Source organism: Panthera tigris, chromosome D2 (genome assembly GCF_018350195.1).
Source record: "Panthera tigris isolate Pti1 chromosome D2, P.tigris_Pti1_mat1.1, whole genome shotgun sequence".
NCBI classification, from domain to species: Eukaryota; Metazoa; Chordata; class Mammalia; order Carnivora; family Felidae; genus Panthera; species Panthera tigris.
In genome coordinates, this window is record NC_056670.1 from 60,650,868 (window position 1) to 60,669,601 (window position 18,734).

The 18,734-nt window shown below is 39.7% G+C and overlaps 1 protein-coding gene across 5 annotated transcripts in view; it reads right to left on the minus strand.

The window, feature by feature from the left end:
• Window positions 1–17,681, minus strand: part of NT5C2 (5'-nucleotidase, cytosolic II) — a 98,669-nt gene extending 80,988 nt beyond the window's left edge. Inside the window, exons 1-2 of one of the 5 annotated variants that reach the window (XM_042960371.1) lie at window positions 12,523–12,687; window positions 8,931–8,995 (exon numbers count right to left, since the gene is read on the minus strand). The gene's annotated coding sequence lies outside the window, so the exon portion shown is untranslated. Of the gene's footprint in view, window positions 1–3,885; window positions 3,910–8,930; window positions 9,266–12,522; window positions 12,688–17,086 lie in introns of those variants that run through there. The other 4 variants (XM_042960370.1, XM_042960369.1, XM_007080238.3 and 1 more) reach the window with 4 other exon arrangements.
• Between the last annotated feature and the right edge of the window lie 1,053 nt (window positions 17,682–18,734).

Consider the following 18,734-nt stretch of genomic DNA (forward strand, 5'->3'; position numbering starts at 1 on the left):
GATAGACCTAAATGTAAAACCTGAAACTCTTAAACTTTTAGAAGAAAACATAAGGGAAAATCTTTTTTTTAATGTTTTTATTTATTTTTGAGACAGAAACAGAGCATGAGCAGGGGATTTTTTATATTAAAAAAATGTTAATGTTTATTTTTGAGAGAGACAGAGACAGAATGCAAGCAGGGGAGGAACAGAGAGAGAGGGAGACACAGAATCCGAAGCAGGCTCCAGGCTCTGAGCTGTCAGCACAGAGCCCGATGCGAGGCTCAAACTCACACACTGTGAGATCATGACATGAGCTGAAGTCAGATGCTTAACCGACTGAGCCACCCAGGCACCCCTAAGGGAAAATCTTTGAGAGCTCTTGAGTTAGTAAAAATCTCCTGGTTTCCACACCTAAAACACAATTGATTAAATAGGTTGATAAATTAGATCCCATCAAAGTTTATGGTTTCTGCTCTTCAAAAGACACTGTCTGGCACAAAAACAGACACTCAGATCAATGGAACAGAATAGAGAACCCAGAAATGGACCCACAAATGTATGGCCAACTAATCTTTGACAAAGCAGGAAAGAACATCCAATGGAATAAAGACAGTCTCTTCAGCAAGTGGTGCTGGGAAAACTGGACAGTGACAAGCAGAAAAATGAACCTGGACCACTTTCTTACACCAGACACAAAAATAAGCTCCAAATGGATGAAAGACCTCAATGTAAGACAGGAAGCCATCAAAATCCTCGAGGAGAAAGCAGGCAACAACCTCTTTGACCTTGGCCACAGCAACTTCTTACTCAACACATCTCCAAAGGCAAGGGAAACAAAAGCAAAAATGAGCTACTGGGACCTCATCAAAATAAAAAGCTTCTGCACAGCGAAGGAAACAATCAGCAAAATTAAAGGCAACCAACAGAATGGGAGAAGATATTTGCAAATGACATATCAGATAAAGGGTTAGTATCCAAAATCTATAAAGAACTTATCAAACTCAACACCCAAAAAAACCCAAATAATCCAGTGAAGAAATGGGCAAAAGACATGAATGGACACTTCTTCAAAGAAGACATCCAGATGGCCAACCGACACATGAAAAAATGCTCAACCTCACTCATCATCAGGGAAATACAAATCAAAACCACAGTCAGATACCACCTCACACCTGTCAGAATGACTAACATTAACAACTCAGGCTAGAATGCAGAGAAAGAGGAACTCTTTTGCACTGCTGGTGAGAATGCAAACTGGTACAGCGACTCTGGAAAACATATGGAGGCTCCTCAAAAAATGAAAAATGGAACTACCCTAAAACCCAGCAATTGCACTACTAGTTATCTATCCAAGGGATACAGGTGTACTGTTTCGAAGGGGCACATGCACCCCAAGGTTTACAGCACCACTATCAACAATAGCAAAAGTATGGAAGGAGCCCAAATGTCCATTGACCAATGAACGAATAAAGATGCGGTATGTATGTACATACATGTACATATACACGATGGAGTACTACTCGGCAATCAAAAAGAATGAAATCTTACCATTTGCAACTACATGGATGGAATTGGAGGGTATTATGCTAAGCGAAATTAGAGAAAGACAAATATATGAGTTCACTCATATGAGGACTTTAAAAGACAAAACAGATGAACATAAGGGGAGGGAAACAAAAATAATATAAAAACAGGAAGGGGGACAAAACATAAGAGACTCTTAAATATGGAGAATAAACAGAGGATTACTGGAGGGGTTGTGGGAGGAGGGATGGGCTAAATGGGTAAGGGGCATCAAGGAATCTACTCCTGAAATCATTATTGCACTATATGCTAACTAATTTGGATGTAAATTATAAAAAAAAATTAAAATTAAAGAAAAAACTAATTAATTAAAATAATAAACATAAAAAATAAAATAAAAATCAGTGTATGTAAAAATAAATAAACACTAAAAATTTTTTTTAAAAAGGATTCTGTATTTTGTCAAATGAAAAAAAAAATACACTATTAAGGAAAAGACAAGCTACAACAACAAATTCCCAGGCTCATGGAGCTTACATTTTAGTGGAGTCGGATAATAATCAAATATATAATATTGTGCCAGATGATCGTAAGTGGTATATGGTAGAAGTCAAATAAAGAAAATGAAGAAATAAACAGTGACAATGGTTACACTACAGATAGAAAAACCTTCCAAGACCTCTATGAAGAGGTGACATTTGTTCAGAGACCTGAGTAAAGTGAGGGAATAATATATAAAATAAAACAAACAATAAATCAACTTACCACAGGTTCACATTATAAGCTATGTTAATATGTTTTGTACCTTAGGGTTTACATGTATGAGTGATGCAAAATATTTAAAATATTTTATTCCCTTAGAAAGTTTTTTAATTTTTTTAATGTTTATTTATGTTTTGAGAGAGAGACAGAATGTGAGCAGGGGAGGGGCAGAGAGAGAGGGAGCCACAGAACTCGAAGCAGGCTCCAGGATCTATGCTGTCAGCACAGAGCCCGACATGGGGCTCGAACTCACAAACTGAGATCATGACCTGAGTCCAAGTCAGATGCTTAACCAACTGAGCCACCCAGGCACCCCCCCCTTAGAAAGTTTAAATATTGTCTCTTCAATCTGGTTGGTATATTCAACTTATTATGCAGGTCCCTTTCATTGCTAACAGAGGGCTAAAAACAAAACAAAATTGTATTTTCATATTGCATTTCCATTAATATATTTTCTATCTCTGGGCACCTGGGTGGCTCAGTCAGTTAAGGGTCCAATTCTTGGTATCAGCTCAGGTCATGATCTCACAGTTCATGGGATCAATCCCAAACAAAGCCTGTTTGGGATTCTCTTTCTCTCCTTCTTTCTCTGCCCTTCCCCCAAGAACTGGCATACAGATGTGCCCGCCTGCTCTCTCTCTCTCTCTCTCAAAATAAATAAAATAAACATTAAAAAATATTTTTTTCGGGGCACCTGGGTGGCTCAGTCGATTAAATGTCCAACTCTTGGTTTGGGCTCAGGTCACGATCTCATGGTTTCACGAGTTCAAGCCCTATGTTAGTCTCTGTGCCAGCAGCGCAGAGCTTGCTTGAGATTCTCTTTCTCTCCCTCTCTATGCCCCTCCCCTACTTATGCTGTTTCTCTCAAATAAATAAACTTAAAAAAAATTTTTTTAAATATATTTTCTATCTCTCCAGTAAGGGAGAGGGGAGATAAGTTACAGTATGGGAGAAAATATTTGCAAATTACACATCTGAAAAAGGATTATATCCAGAATACACAAAGAGCTCTCAAAATACAGCAATAAGACAAACAATTATAAAAATACAGGCAAAAGATTTGAACTGATGTTTCTTTTTTTTTTTTTTAACGTTTATTTATTTTTGAGACAGAGAGAGACAGAGCATGAACAGGGGAGGGGCAGAGAGAGAGGGAGACACAGAATCTGAAGCAGGCTCCAGGCTCTGAGCCGTCAGCACAGAGCCCGACGTGGGGCTCGAACTCACGGACCGCAAGATTGTGACCTGAGCCGAAGTCGGCCGCTTAACCGACTGAGCCACCCAGGCGCCCCGATGTTTCATCAATCAAGATAGATGGCAATTAAGTACATGAAATGATGCTCAAGGTCATTCATCATCAGGGAAATGCAAATTACTACAGTAATATTCCACTACATTACTATTAGAAAGCTTAAAATTTTTAGAAGACTGACCATGCCAAATTTAGTGATGAAATAGAGCAACTAGAACTCTAATACACTGCTGATTGAAAATATAAAAATGATACAAGCATTTTGGAAAAGTTTTCCATTTCCTTAAAAGTTAAACACGTATCTACTATGTGGCCCAACCTTTCTACTCCTAATTATCCAAGAGAAATGAAAGCAAATGGGGTACCTGGGTGGCTCAATCAGTTGAGCGTCCAACTTTGGCTCAGGTCATGATCTCACACAGTTTGTGGGTTCGAGCCCCACTTCGGGCTCTGTGCTGACAGCTCAGAGCCTGGAGCCTGCTTTGGATTCTTTGTCTCCTTCTCTCTTTGACCCTCCCCCACTCATGCTCTGTCTCTCAAAAATAAATAAATGTGAAAAAAAAATTTAAAAAAGAAGTGAAAGCAAATATAAAGACTTTTACACAAATATTCATAGCAACTTTGTTTGTAATAACCATAAAGTAAAACAAGCCAAGCATCTATGAGCAGGTGAATGGATAAACTGTAGTACATCCATACAATGGAATAATACTATGCAATTAAAAAAAAAAATGAACTACTGCGGCTCCTGGGTGGCTCAGCTGGTTAAGCATCTACTTCAGCTCAGGTCACAATCTGAGGGTTGGTGGGTTTCTGTCCCACATGGGGCTCCACACTAGTCTGAAGCCTGCTTGGGATTCTCAAGCTCTCCTCTCTCTGCCCCTCCCTTCCTGGTGCTTTCTCTCTCAAAATAAACAAACTTAAAAAAAAATGAACTACTGATATACAACATGAATAAATTTCAAAATTATGCTAAGTGAAAGCAGACAAACAAGACTGCATACTACATGATCCTGTTTACATAAAATTCCAGAAAATGCAAACTAATCTGCAGTAACAGAAATAAGATTAGTGGCTGACTGAGGTGAAGGAGTAAGGCAAAGAGGGACTCAAAGAAACTTTTGGGAGGGATATGTTCATTATCTTAATTATGGTGATTGTTTCACATGTGTACACATACATAAAAACTTAGTGTATACTCTAAATATGTGCAGTTTATTGCATATATTTATACCTCAATGAAACGGTTTTTTAAAGTCAGGCTTTTTCTTTCCTCAAAAATTAGAGGTAGAGGAGCGCCTGAGTGGTGGCACAGTTGAGTGTCCAACTCTTAATTTCGGCTCAGGTCATGATCTCCCAGTTCCTGGGATTAGTCCATGGGCTCCTTGCTGAGTGCTGAGCCTGCTTGGGATTCTCTCTCTGCCCTTCCCCCACTCTTGCTCTCTCTCAAAATAAACACACAAAAAAATGAGAGGTAGTAACTACACTAAGAAAAGATTTTCCCCACAGATTTTAATTCCTTTATTCAAATTATTATAGGGAAAATTCAAAGCACTTTCCTGGGTCATTCATGGACGTCAACAAAATACCTTTTCTTTGGGGCACCTGGGTGGCTCAGTTGGTTGAGCGTCCAACTTTGGCCCAAGTCATGATCTCACAGTTTGTGGGTTCGAGCCTCGCATCGGGCTCTGTGCGGACAGCTCAGAGCCTGGAGCCTGGTTCAGATTCTGTGTCTCCTTCTCTCCCTGCCCCTCCTCCACTCGCACTCTGTCTCTCAAAAATAAATAAATGTTAAAAAAAAAAATGAAAAAAAAAACAATTAAAAAAATACCTTTTCTTTTGTTGTTGTTGTTTTTTGAGAGCTGAGGGTGAGGGGCAGAGAGAGAGAGAGAAAGAGAATCTTAAGCAGGCTCCACATTGAGCACAGAGCCCAATGTGGGGTTCTATCCCACAACCCTGGGATCATGACCTGAGCAAAAATCAAGAGTGGGATGAGCAGGGCACCTGGGTGGCTCAGTCTCTTAAGGATCCAACTCTTGATTTTGGCTCACATCATGATCTCATGGTTCATGAGATCAAGCCCTGTGTTGGGCTCCACACTGACAGTACACAGCCTGCTTAGGATTCTCTCTCCCTCTCTGCTCTTCCCTTGCCTGCATGCACTCTCTCTCTCTCAAAATAAACAAAAAATATATATTTAAGAGTGGGACGTTCAACTGACTGAGCCATCCAGGTGCTCCAAAATGTATTTTCTTTTAAAAATTCAGGTTACAGACTCTCACAAAGAGAACATAAAACTTTAACTAACATGTAAACATAAATTATTAAGTAATCACATTATCACTAATATGGAATAAAATCTGCCATGAAGTCTATACAGTTATGTGAAGATAAGGGGTAAGATTTTTTAAATAATCATCTTCAAATAATTCCTCATATGACAATTTTACTATGATCTTATCTAACACATCTTAACACTATATGACAGACTTTTGAACACTATCCAGAGTCAATCTATCTAATGCTTAACTATTTTCTTTAGTAATATTAGAATTAAAGATGATGATACTTTATCAATTGGCCAAAAAAACCAAAAGAGACAACAGTTCTAATAAGTAGGTAAATATTTCATTTGTCACTTGTTTACAGTATCAAGCTTAAGAGGAGTTTTATTCAGTAAGGTACAGTAGTGACTAATACGGAATAAAAAGCTCAAATTATAATTCCTTTCAAACAATAGTGGTACAGTTAGAAAATTCTTTGTTTCAACATAAAATACACAGCCTACAAAATACTTGTCCCTGAAGAGTAACAACTGAAACGAACTTTCAAGCATTTGAAATATTGTTGTTTCACGTAAAAATATTTCAACATACCCGCTCCTTTCACCACGAATGATGTCACCACCCCCCTATCCCTGCCCCACCCCTTAAAAGGAAAAACAGCTGCCCCAACGGCTCCAGGCAACTAATGAAAACAGGAAGCAAAGAGTAACTGAATCTAGGGTAAACCTGGTTAGTAAAACCATTTTAAATGTTTCAGCTCACATCAGTAATTTACTTGGAAAGAAGTGAGTAGCAAGTAAACACATTATGTAGCACAAGTCTATCTGGCAAAGTGCTTAATATATATGATATACTGAATCAAACATTCATTGTTCACCAGAATAAGTAGGTCAATCTAGATAACAGAGTAATGATAACAGCAAGTAAGTATGAACACTCAGGGTTTTACTAAACTTCACTGGAATTTATTTTGTGTTTAAATATAAAACTTGAAATTTCTAAGTTTTATAATCAACCATTCTAAGAACACTGAACACCGCTCTGAAACTTGGGTGGAAAGAATAAGAATAATTTTGAATGGTCTCTTCAAATTTTCTCACCAGCTTGAAATTTATTTTAATCTTCATAAATACAACTTTAACTGCATATTACATATATTAAACTAGTTTATGGAAAAAGAAGAGTTAAAGATAATCCTCCATCTGTAAGGCCTGGTATTGAACTAAATAAGGAGGCACATTGTATCTGTGTAAATGTGCACCTGAGTGTGTGTAAAGTAGTAAAATTACTTTATTACAGTTGACTTTTTAAAAACATTTCCTTTGTTATGATACTAAGGATACTTACAAAATATTTCATATGACCTTGTTTTCCTTATGTTCTGACAACTTGCTAACAGCTTTAAATACACAATCTATATAATTAATACAAGTTATGTATGAACTGTAAGGTATGTTGAACCAGAAGAATACTGACAATACTGCTGTGGGCCATTTCTACTGAAAGGAAAATGCACATCTGTAGAATCACTTTTACTGGCTGGTCTAACAGTAAGGAACAGGCTTCTTGCCTACTGCAAACCCTTGATAAGTCTCCACTCAGCATCTGTTTGATAAGTAGGCATACTTTACACATGGCCCTTGATAACGCTATTCCTTGACCAATGAGCAAGTAAACCAAGAAAGTATAGTGGTAAGTCAGTTTTAACATTACGTATGGCTTAGGGTCCCCTCTGTAACATGACCACAAACAAACCAACAAACTTACAAATGTATTCCCTAGAAAACAAGGGGAGTCAGATACAGGTATAGATTAATTTATCTAACAGTACTGATGAAAATCTAAATTATAAAATCTATAGTTAATAGCACAGGAGCCAATGGCAGGCTGCCCCAGGATGGGCCACCATTTTTAGTTAAAAGCAAACAAAACCTAGCAGATTCAGAAGCTCTTTACCTGTCCCTCAATTGCCTGCTTCTATCAAGAAGAGAGCTAATAATAGAAACTCCTCTAAGAAACTTATCTTCATAACAAGGCAATCTTTGTCTTCCAACCATCTCCTCTCACCTTCCTGCTCAAGTTCTCTCTCCCCTTTGTATCTCCTCAAGCCCCTACCCCTCTCCTCAGCACATATAAGCATCATGTTGTCCATCTCTGGAATTTCCACGTCTGTGTGGAGTCCCCCTATGTATGCTATTAAATTTGACTTTTTCCTGTTAATCTGTCCCATGTTAATTTACTTCTTGGTCCAGCTAGGACTCTGAAGGGCAGAGAAAATTCTTCCCTCCCGACAATGGTGTCACCTCTAACTCAAAGAACAGCACTTTCAAACAAACCACAGCTTTGAAAGTATTTTTGTAACTCCTTCTAATCATAAAATATGTGAAGAAAATAATCACATAAAATATTTTGAGATATTTTCCCCAAAAGGGAGACTCCTTAAAACTGTTGTATTAAAATAAAACTGTGTTAAATGTTTCATTACCTCTTATCTTCTGAACACTTCGTAACAGCTTTTTGTTCATTTTCATTTCATTAGTTTCATTCAGAGTTCTATCATTTACCCTGCAAATGTACTATACATTCCTGTAAAAGGCCAGCATTCATAGTTTGCACACCAAGTGAAAGCTAACAAATTACAACTAACAAACTTGCGCACATATTATTTGCTATTCTCATACCCTTTTTCTTTTTTTGCACATTAACACTTCCAGACATGATACATTTTGATAGTAAGAGTCAGTCTCTTTCTCTAAAATAGAAGACCATAAGGTGAGATTTGTTTTGTTTTGCTGCTGTTTCCCAGTTCTTTTAACGGCGACTTGATACACACAGGCAGAAAAAAATGGAGCTCCTAGACCTATACACTTGGCAGCTCTTTGCTCTTTAAAAGCTAATTCTTGTGTAAGCCTGAAAACGCAAGAATTGCACAAGTTCCTTTTAACGCTCTAAAACAGTCTTTGTGAAATCTTACTTTTGGTTCAGAAACGCATAAGAATCTTGGCTTGATTAACGTAATATTTTGCTAACATTTCGACATCAGGCCTTGGAACAAAAGCTTCTTTGTTCTCTGATGGAAAATAACAAAACTGAGAAGAGATCTTGTCAAGTGAGAAATGCAGTACCTGTTGCCTTGACAATCTGTTCTTCTTCAAGCAATAATATGTTCCAATTTCTAGTCTGAAACGAACTGGAAAATACAAATTTACTTCACATGTTCCTAAAGTTCCTAAATATACAAGGGAGACCTGAATTTTATTATGTTCTCCTAAACATTCTACCACTGCTACTCCTGGAATTCTGTTACTTGAGCCATATCATACACAATACAGTATTTTTGTTCTATATCAACATATGAAAGTTTCTTCTAACAATGTTTTGAGTAACACCAGACCTTCAACAATTAACATGGTTATTGACACAAAGAAAAAGAAAGCATGTAAAGAAGACATTTTATTTTTTTTTTATTTTATTTTTTAACGTTTATTTATTTTTGAGACAGAGAGAGACAGAGGATGAACGGGGGAGGGGCAGACAGAGAGGGAGACACAGAATCAGAAGCAGGCTCCAGGCTCTGAGCCATCAGCCCAGAGCCGGACGTGGGGCTCGAACTCACGGACCGTGAGATCGTGACCTGAGCCGAAGTCGGACGCTTAACCGACTGAGCCACCCAGGCGCCCCAAGAAGACATTTTAAATGAATGCACTTGAGGATATGTAGTATGCCATCTATTTCTTTAAAATATTGCTATAATTAACTAAGGTCTTTCAAAAGCATAAAGGTAACTAAGCCTGACATTTTTTACATTGAGCCAATATACAATTCTTTGCACCTTTAATAATAATTCTTGAACATTCTTTTAAAAAGGAGGTAAAAATTGTTTGATTTCGAAAAGAACGAATTATTTTACCCATGAGTTCCTGGCTCATCGTTCAACTTTGTTCTAGCTGTAATCTTAACTCTCACCACAAAAAAAAAAAAAAAAAAAAAAAAGATAAAAATCAGAAAGGCAGAAATAATCATCACAGTATTTTCACTTTTTGGTTTATAAATTCATTTATGGATTAGTCTGCTTATTTGGTAAAAATTCAGAGATACATAAGTTCAATGCCTTAATAATGCTAACATAACAGCTAACATTTACTAAGCATTCACATTTTTTCATGTATTATTCTAAGCACTATACATATTTCATCTGACTTCTCACAACCACCATATGAGTTAGGTGCTATTATCTTCATTATACAAAGAAGAAAACAGCATTGGGAAGTTAAATAATTTCACCAACATCACAGAATTCTACTTATGATGAAGAGCATACATTCTAGAGCCACAATGCCTGGATTCAAAATCTGCCTCCAACACTAATTTAACTAGCTCTATGACTGAGCAAATTACACAATCACTTCAGTTTCTTTCCTCCACTCCAAAATGGCCAGATTTGGAACCAGGATTCAATACATTAATAAGTGCAAGGTGCTAAGAACACCAGCTGACACATAGTGCTTAATAATTCTTTATAATGCTAGAGCCCATGATGTTTAATATTTGCAGCCTCTGCACAATGTAGTACAGTGGTCTCTCTTTCTTAGTGGTTTTCCTTTCCATGGTTTCAGTTATCTGGTGTCAACTGCAACCTCCAGAAGCAGATGATCCTCCTTGTGTTATAGTCAGAAGATCAATAGTAGCTTAAGGGTACTTCACAATGCCTATGCCATTCACTTCATCTCATCTTGTGGGCACTTTATCATCTCATGTCATCACAAGAAGGGTGAGTACAGTATAAGAAGATACTCTGAGAGAACACATTCACCTAACTTTTATTACAGCTTTGTTCTACAAAACAACTGGCCTGGACTCTTCAAATACATCAATGTTTAGAAAACAAACAAAAAGCTGGGAACCTGCGGTGGATTAAAAATAATTAAAGGGACATGGCAACTAAATGCAATTAACTCGTGATCTCAGACTAGATCCAGGCACCAATGAATTAGGTTGAAGAATACTATACAGGTCATTATTGGAACCGCTCTGAAACTATTTTCCCTGTGAAATTTTTAACATCCGCCATATATTAGATAATAATGTTACCTCCATGTTAAATGTGTAGTTTTACGGGACATCTTTGTTTTTAGGGTATTCAGGTAGATCATTTGAGGAATGAAGTGTCATGATGTCTGCGACTTACTTTTAAATGGTTCAGGGAGCACCTGACTGTCTCACTTAGTTAAGTGTCATAATCTCACAGTTCACGAGATCAAGCCCCGCATTGGGTCCCACATCCGGCCCCACATCGGGCTCTGCGCTGACAGAGTCTGCTTGGATTCTCTCCCTCTCTGCCCCTCCCCTGCTCTCTCTCTCTCTCAAAATAAGTAAACATTAAAAAACAAAACGTTCAGGAAAAAATGTATAAATGAAAAAACGTGGCATAATGTTAACTGGTGAATCCAAATGAAAGACAAATTCATTGAACATTATTGCACTTTTCTATATTGAAATTTATTGCAAATAAAAAGTTGGAATAAAAATTTAAAATTTCTGCACAGGAAAAGAGATTAAACACTGAGAAGGTATTTGCAACACCACAAATGAGAAAGGATTAGTAAATAAAGAGAGCTAGGAACTAATGATGGAAAAGTAAACAAGCCAAGAGAAATCTATAAACAGCAATTCACAGAAAAGGAAACCCTATAATAAATGGATGTAAAGAAGCTCAATCTCACTTATAATCAGGGAAAGCAAATTAAAATGAAATTTTATTTGTTTTAAAATTTAAACGTCTAAACAGTATCAGTGTAAGCATATTGCAAACTGGGAACTCCCACAATCTGCTAAGATTTTGGATTTAGTATTCTAGAAAATAATTTGGCATTATCTAACAAAGTTGAAGATCTTCATACTCTACCACCTAAGATTTCCCTAAGCTTAGAATTCTCACATATGTAAATAAGATGACAATCCAAGAATGTTTATGCTTCATTAATAACAGCAAAAAAATCTTAAATACAGAGAACAAACTAGAGGTTGCTGGGGGGCGTTCTGGGTGGGAAGATGGCTAAATGGGCAAGGGGCATTAAAGAGGACATTTGTTGGGATGAATGAACACTGGGTGTTAACATGTAAGTGATGAAGCACTAAATTCTACTCCTGAAATCATTATTACATTATGCGTTAACTAACTTGGATGTAAATTTAAAAAAATAATAAAAATAAATAAAATAAATAAAGATAATATTTTATTGTTTTGCTAAAAACTTTAGGTCCCATAGCTAGGTTCTTGCTTTATTCTAAATAGGAATCGAGATTTATTGTTTTAAAGTGATACTGTGTAGAAATTATGGATTTATTCCCTTGAAGAAACACCAAAGGTGACAGGTTCATGGTGGAATTCTCATTATACTTTATGATTAAAAAGCTGTATTATATACTATTCAATAAAATTAAACTTTACTTCAAAAAAAAATCAGAAATACCTAAAAATCCATAAACTGGTTTATTCATATAATGCAATACTATAGGGCAACTAAAATGAACTAATAAAGACTTATGTATCCACATGCACACATACCAAAAACAATGCTGAACAAAAAAACCATGCTGCAGAATCGTATGTATAACATAAGAGTATATGTACTTTTATGGATATATACATATTAGTAAAAGTAAAAAAAAAAACATAACGGGAATGATAATTACTGAATTCATGACCATCTTTACCTCTAGAAGTGGGCAAGAGAAGGCAAGAGAGGGAAACAGGATCAACAAGGATACATACAGGCCTCAGCTGTATCTGTAGTTTTATCCCTTTGAAAAATTTATATTGAAAAAAGAAAACACACAATTAGAAAATAGAAAAAATATATACAGGGGTGTCTGGGTGGCTCAATCAGTTAGGTGTCAGATTCTTGGTTTTGGCTCAGGTCATGATCTCATGGCTCAGGAATTCAAGCCCCACATCGGGCTCCGTGCTGACAGCTCAGAGCTTGCTTGGGATTCTCTCTCCCTCTCTCTCTGTCCCTCCCCTGCTCTCTCACACCTGCTCTCTCTCTAAATATATAAACTAAAAAAAGAGAGAAAACTACACAAAGTAAATATGATGGCCTACAAGGTGATCATTACATGCTTTTCTGTATGTTTAAAAACATTTGAAATATAAAAGTATTTCATATTTTAAAATAAATTTTAACGTTAAAGAAACCCCATTAAACTGAACCAAGGAGCTTTTAAAACATATATGCCACTGGACGTCTGAAATGGAAACATACTAATTCCCAACAAACCATATATTTTTGTTTTTGTTTGTTTTATCCATTAAGTTTCAGGCTTCAGACTTCAGTTTTCTCTTTCCAAGCAGATCCTGACATAGCCAGGCTTTTCCATCTTACACTCTTGATATTGCTTCCCAATCAAGATACACACAAAAGGTAGGAACAAATAATTCAGCGCTCTCCAAGTCAATTTAAACCTTCTGGTTCTGTACTCTACCCAAAAAGAGGGCAGTTTTTCTGCTCTGCTGGCAATTTTGCCATTTTTACTGGGTTTTTTTTGGGGGGGGGGCTTGCTAATAAGTTGTTTTCCATTTAAGAGAGAAAGAAGGAGGGGGCACGTGGGTAGCTCAGTGAGTTAAGCATCCGACTCTTGACTTCAGCTCAGGTCATGATATCACAGTCGTGGGTTCTAGCCCCATGTCAGGCTCTGCACTGGCAGTATAGAGCCTGCTTGATATTCGCTCTCTCCCCCTCTCTCTGCCCCTCACCCATTCACATGCTGTGTCTCTCTCTCTCTCTCAAAATAAATAGATAAACTTTAAAAAGGAAAAAAGAGGGAAAGAGGAAGAAAGGAAGGAACAAATGAAGGACAGCCACCATAAGCTCTGGTAACCAATCACAAAACGCAACCAAATTTCAAAAGTCATATATAAGATATGCTGTTTCAAATGACAAGGAATTTGGCAATCTGTAACAATCTGTAATCAACTTCCTTAAAGCAAAGAACTTTTTTTGGTCTGAACCTAAAAAACAAAGTGAACACCAACCACTCATTAAAAAAGGTTAGCTTATTTCATTAATTCTGCTCTATTGCAAGAAACCCATGTAGCATTATCTTATAAAACAGCTTACCAGAAATTCTCTCTCCAGCCTTATCTCATACTATTACTCTACCACTTTGTTTTAGTGAGAGCAACCTATTCATTAAACCCTCACTACATCCACTTTTGCATCTTCTTACTCTTGTGTCACCATCTTTATCTATTCCCTGATCCCACAAACATGCAGTAATCTTCCCACTTTCAACAATAAACAGTAACAGCTAACATTTATAGAGAATTTAATGTATGCTAGTATTGCTTCAATGGAATTATCCCATTTAACCCACACAACCCTGTGAAATTTGTTCTATTTTCTCCTTTTTGGTGGTGAGAGAAACTGAGTGAGGCTGTTTTCCAAAGTTGCAGAGATGGTAAGTTGCAAGCCAGGTCTCAAACCCAGACTCCAAAAACTAGGCCCTCAAACATATGTGATGCTGTTTACTGGCTCAAAGCACTGACTGCCTTTATTGCTCAAATGTCACTTCACATATGCTCTGTGATATTTAACATTTTGTTTTCATTGATGTTAAGTGGTTCAAAATACTACATTCCTTCAACAAAAATTTACTGAGAGACTGTATGCCGGGCAGTGTTGACTACTTGCTATAAAAGCATGTTATAGAGCCTCTACAAATGAAAAGTAGATGAATTCTTCAGATACACGGCCATCTCAGAAATATGGGTAAATGCAAAATTAAAAGCAGTATGTACAGGGACGTGTGGGTGGCTCACTCAGTTAAGCAACTGACTCTTGGTTTCAGCTCAGATCATGATCTCAGTTTCATGGGTTCAAGCCCTGTATCAGGCTCTGCACTGGCAGTGTAGAGCCTGCTTGGGATTCTTTCTCTCCCTCTCTCTGTCTACCCCTCCCCCATTCTCAGGGTCTCTGCCTCTCTCAAAATAAATAAGCTTTAAAAAAATACATACATAGTAATTTAAACTACATAAAAACAGGGGGCACCTGGGTGGCTCAGCCAGTTAAGCACCGGACTTCAGCTCAGGTCATGATCTCATGGTTGGTGAGTTTGAGCACCAAGTCAGGCTCTGTGCTGACAGCTCAGAGCCTGGAACCTGCTTCGGATTCCGTGTCTCCCTTTCTCTCTTCCCCTCCCCTGCTCACACTCTGTCTCTGTCTCTCAAAAATAAATAAAACGTTAAAAAACTAAAAAAATAATAAACTACATAAAAACAATGCTTAGATGAGGAACTGGAAAAGAACAACAGTCATAAATAGTATGAAAAGGTTGGGGTTTGTTTTTTGTTCCTCAGTATTTCACTGAATTAAGCTTTTTGTTAAGAGCAATGAAAAGATGTATTAAAACAAACATGTTATGAGTGCTTTCTTTCCCCCATGAAACAGCAGAAACAGCCTAGAGAGACAGATGAATGAACATCCCTCCTCCTAACATCCCACTGTCAACTGGTTTCCTTTAAGAAGATACACCTGATGTCAGTAGTAAAGCTTGCAGATACATAATACCTCTCTACATAAATCTCCCCACAATTACAAACTTTTGGAAACTTGTAGCTAATTACAAATTTTCATACATGGAATCAAATCGTGGAACTGACCAAAACCCTGCAGAACATCTCCTTCAGCCCTCTCATTTTACAGACTGATTACTAAATTCTAGGTTAATGACAGTAAATGCAGCAACCTATAAGAGCCGAAATTGTAGTGGCTTATATTGCAAAAGAAATGAATTTCATAAACAAAGTCTATGTGTGCTAGCATTGGCCTATGGAGTTCTCATTTTAATTACTGACTAGCTGTGTCCTTTGGAACTTAACCTCTACAGGCCTGGACGTCTTCATCTAGATAAATTCTAACCATTGCTGAAAAGTGTCTCAGTAGGGGAGCCTAGCTGGCTCAGTGGGAGAGCAAGTGACTCTTGATCTCAGGGTTTTGAGTACAAACCCCACTTTGGGCGTGAAGCCTACTTTAAAAAACTTAAATTAGGAAAGAAAAATGTCCTAGTAAATTTCAAGACCTAAATCACATTAAGTTTCCATGGTAAATGGTACTGTTTCAACATTCCTCCCTTCAAGTTAGTTAGCAGAAATTGCACCTGCTCTCTGAAGAGGCAAAATGAACAGTGTCCAGCCATTATGAAACAAATAGAGTTCAACCAAGAACCTCTCTGCACCCGGACACAAACAACCCTATAAAGTGACTAGTCACTGCAGAGCACTGTGCTCTGCAATACATCCCTCAAACCTAACGGGACCGACCGCACTGGAAAAAACCAAATCTGACACCAAGCTCTACCGACTGCTTTTAAAAGCTGAGGCCTACTGACGTCAAACCCCCCAAACGTTATGCTTAACGACTAATGGTTCAGGCCTCTGATGTGCATCTCCCCTCTCGACTATCACCAGCTTCAGGGATCCCCAGAAAAGGAAAGGAACGGACCGCCACCGGACGGCTGACCCCGGACTTGAGAGCCCTTTGGAAAGAACGAGCATGGTTTTTGCGGCGGTTTGCGATTCGCGGTGAGCTTTCCAAGAAGCACTGCAAGGACAGAACTGGCATGTGGGCTATCAAGCTGGCAATTTCCGGCGGGTCTTGCTAAAACGCTGTCAACCTCGCCTCCTTCCACAGCTGTCCGCTAGTTCCCTGGGGTCCACCCCGACAGCGCAGGGGTTGAGGCCCATCAAGAGGGCGGAACCGCTGGCCTCTGGCGAGGACGGCGAAAGCCGGCGTCGGCCGGAAAAATAAGCAGAACTGAGTAAAGAGGTATCCGCCTGAGGCGGGGTGGGGGCTGCCACCAGCGTGAGGAAAGCGGGGGAACAGGACGTGACACGACGAGGCTGGCTCTGAGGAGACGAAGGGCCGCGCTCCGAGGGTAAGGCAAGTCCCGACGAGCCGAAGGCATGGAAACAATGGCGCGGGCGTGACGTGAGGCTGGGGGCGTCGCCGCGACGCGGAGGTAGGGGCCAATCTGAGGCAGGGGCGAGCTGCGGGGGGAGGGGGTGGGAACGCCGTGCGGGGACGCGGGCGCCGAGCCCTCAGACACGCAGGCGAGCGCTGGGAGGGGCGCAGCGGCCCGGGTGGGGCAGGGGCAGGCGCTGGCCCCCGGTCCCCGGTCCCCGGTCCCAAGTCGCGCGCTCGGACACGCACCCTCCCTCGCGTGCTTGCTGGCTCGCTCGTCCGCTCCCTCCCCGCCCTCCCGCGGGTCCAGCCGCACTCACCGGCCCCGCCGCACGGCAGCAATCCCAGCGCGCAACTGCCGCAGCCGCCTCGGCGCGCGCCTTCCCCGCCCCCGCCGCCCTGGCACCGCCCCCAGCTCGCGCCCTGCCAGGGACCGGCGCGCTGTTCTTTCCCCAGCTCCGCCGCATAACCCGGTCGCCACGACGCTCCCTAGCTGGTCTGGCAGAGAGGAGCCGCGATGCTGGCGTGCGCGCCTCGGGCTCTAGCGCTCAGGTTTGCTAGATCCACAAACAACAGAACATCAGTTGTTGCCGAGCTGTGGGGTAACGCGTGTTGACAATCCTTACATGTCTTTTAGGTCTGCATCCCTTGGCCTTGTGCCCCGCCCCTCAGCAAGGCCCGGGGCTACCTAGCCTTGGCCAACGCTCCAACGCTCTTCCTTAGAGGGATGGGGCACCCTTTTTCCCAGTCACAGAATCTTCTGGTCGAATGGACCTCAAAGCCACTCTGGTCCAGACCCCCAGAGCACCCTTGAATCCCATTGACAATTAAAAGCACTAGCTTTGGAGTTTGTCAGAACAGGCTGGAATTCCAGTTCCACCACTTACAAATTGTGTGACCTTGGGCAAATTACCTGACCTCACTACCTAGTTCCCTCATCTATAATACAGGAACAGATAACAATAGTACGTACAGGTGTTACAGGATGAAACAGTAGAGGGAAGGTGCTTAGCACAGTCCTGGCACACAGCACTCAATAAATGTTTGTATTGACCCACCACCAATTCTCAAGAAGACCCCAAGTGACAGAAAGCCCACTATTTCCAGAGCAATGCATTCCTCAGCAGCGCTGACAACGGTAATAAAGTGTTTCTGAAGCCTCTACTTTCTGGCCCAAGTCCTATCCCTTGGGAGCCTCAGAGAACAAACCGGTCTAATCTCTCTTTGACTTCTACTTTTCAGATACTTGAAGATTTCTGCCCAAGGTCTTCTTTTGTTCTGGACCAGTATCTCCCTTTACTGGGGGAGGGAAGGTCTTTGTCCTCATTCTCCTCATGAACCTAGTAGGTTTGAATGTGGCTCCTGTAGAGTATATCACCCAAAACGGAATCAAATGTTTGTAGTACCATCAGAGCAAAGCAGTCCCCTAACTTCCTCCTTATAGGACTTACTGCCTTCCATTCACACAGTGAAGTTCTTGGCTTCCGCACTATTGACTCATTGCGCTTGCCATCAACTAAAACCTTCAAGACTTTTAAATAACTGCTCTGCTGGAGCATTTTTTTTAACTCTCTGGTGGTTTTTGAGCCAACTTCAATTCAGGTCAGCTGAGGACAGGCCTTGGACCTCTCACCTACTAGATTTTTCAGGAGTATGTGAGAAAAAGGAATAGGAGTTGGAAGTTCATCTAATACCATCTTTAAACCAAGTGTTTTTGGGAAAAGGTCAGGATTTCTGTCTAAAGACCATCCCACTGAGCAAATAAAATGCATGCATATATATATATATGTGTGTGTGTGTGTGTGTGTGTGTATGCATATATACGTATATATATACATATACACACACACACACACACACGCATATATATATATGTATATAAAATCCAACAGCAAGAAAAAGTGCACACACACAAACACACACAAACTAAAAGGAAATATATAAGTATGTTACTCAGGGTGGTTTCTT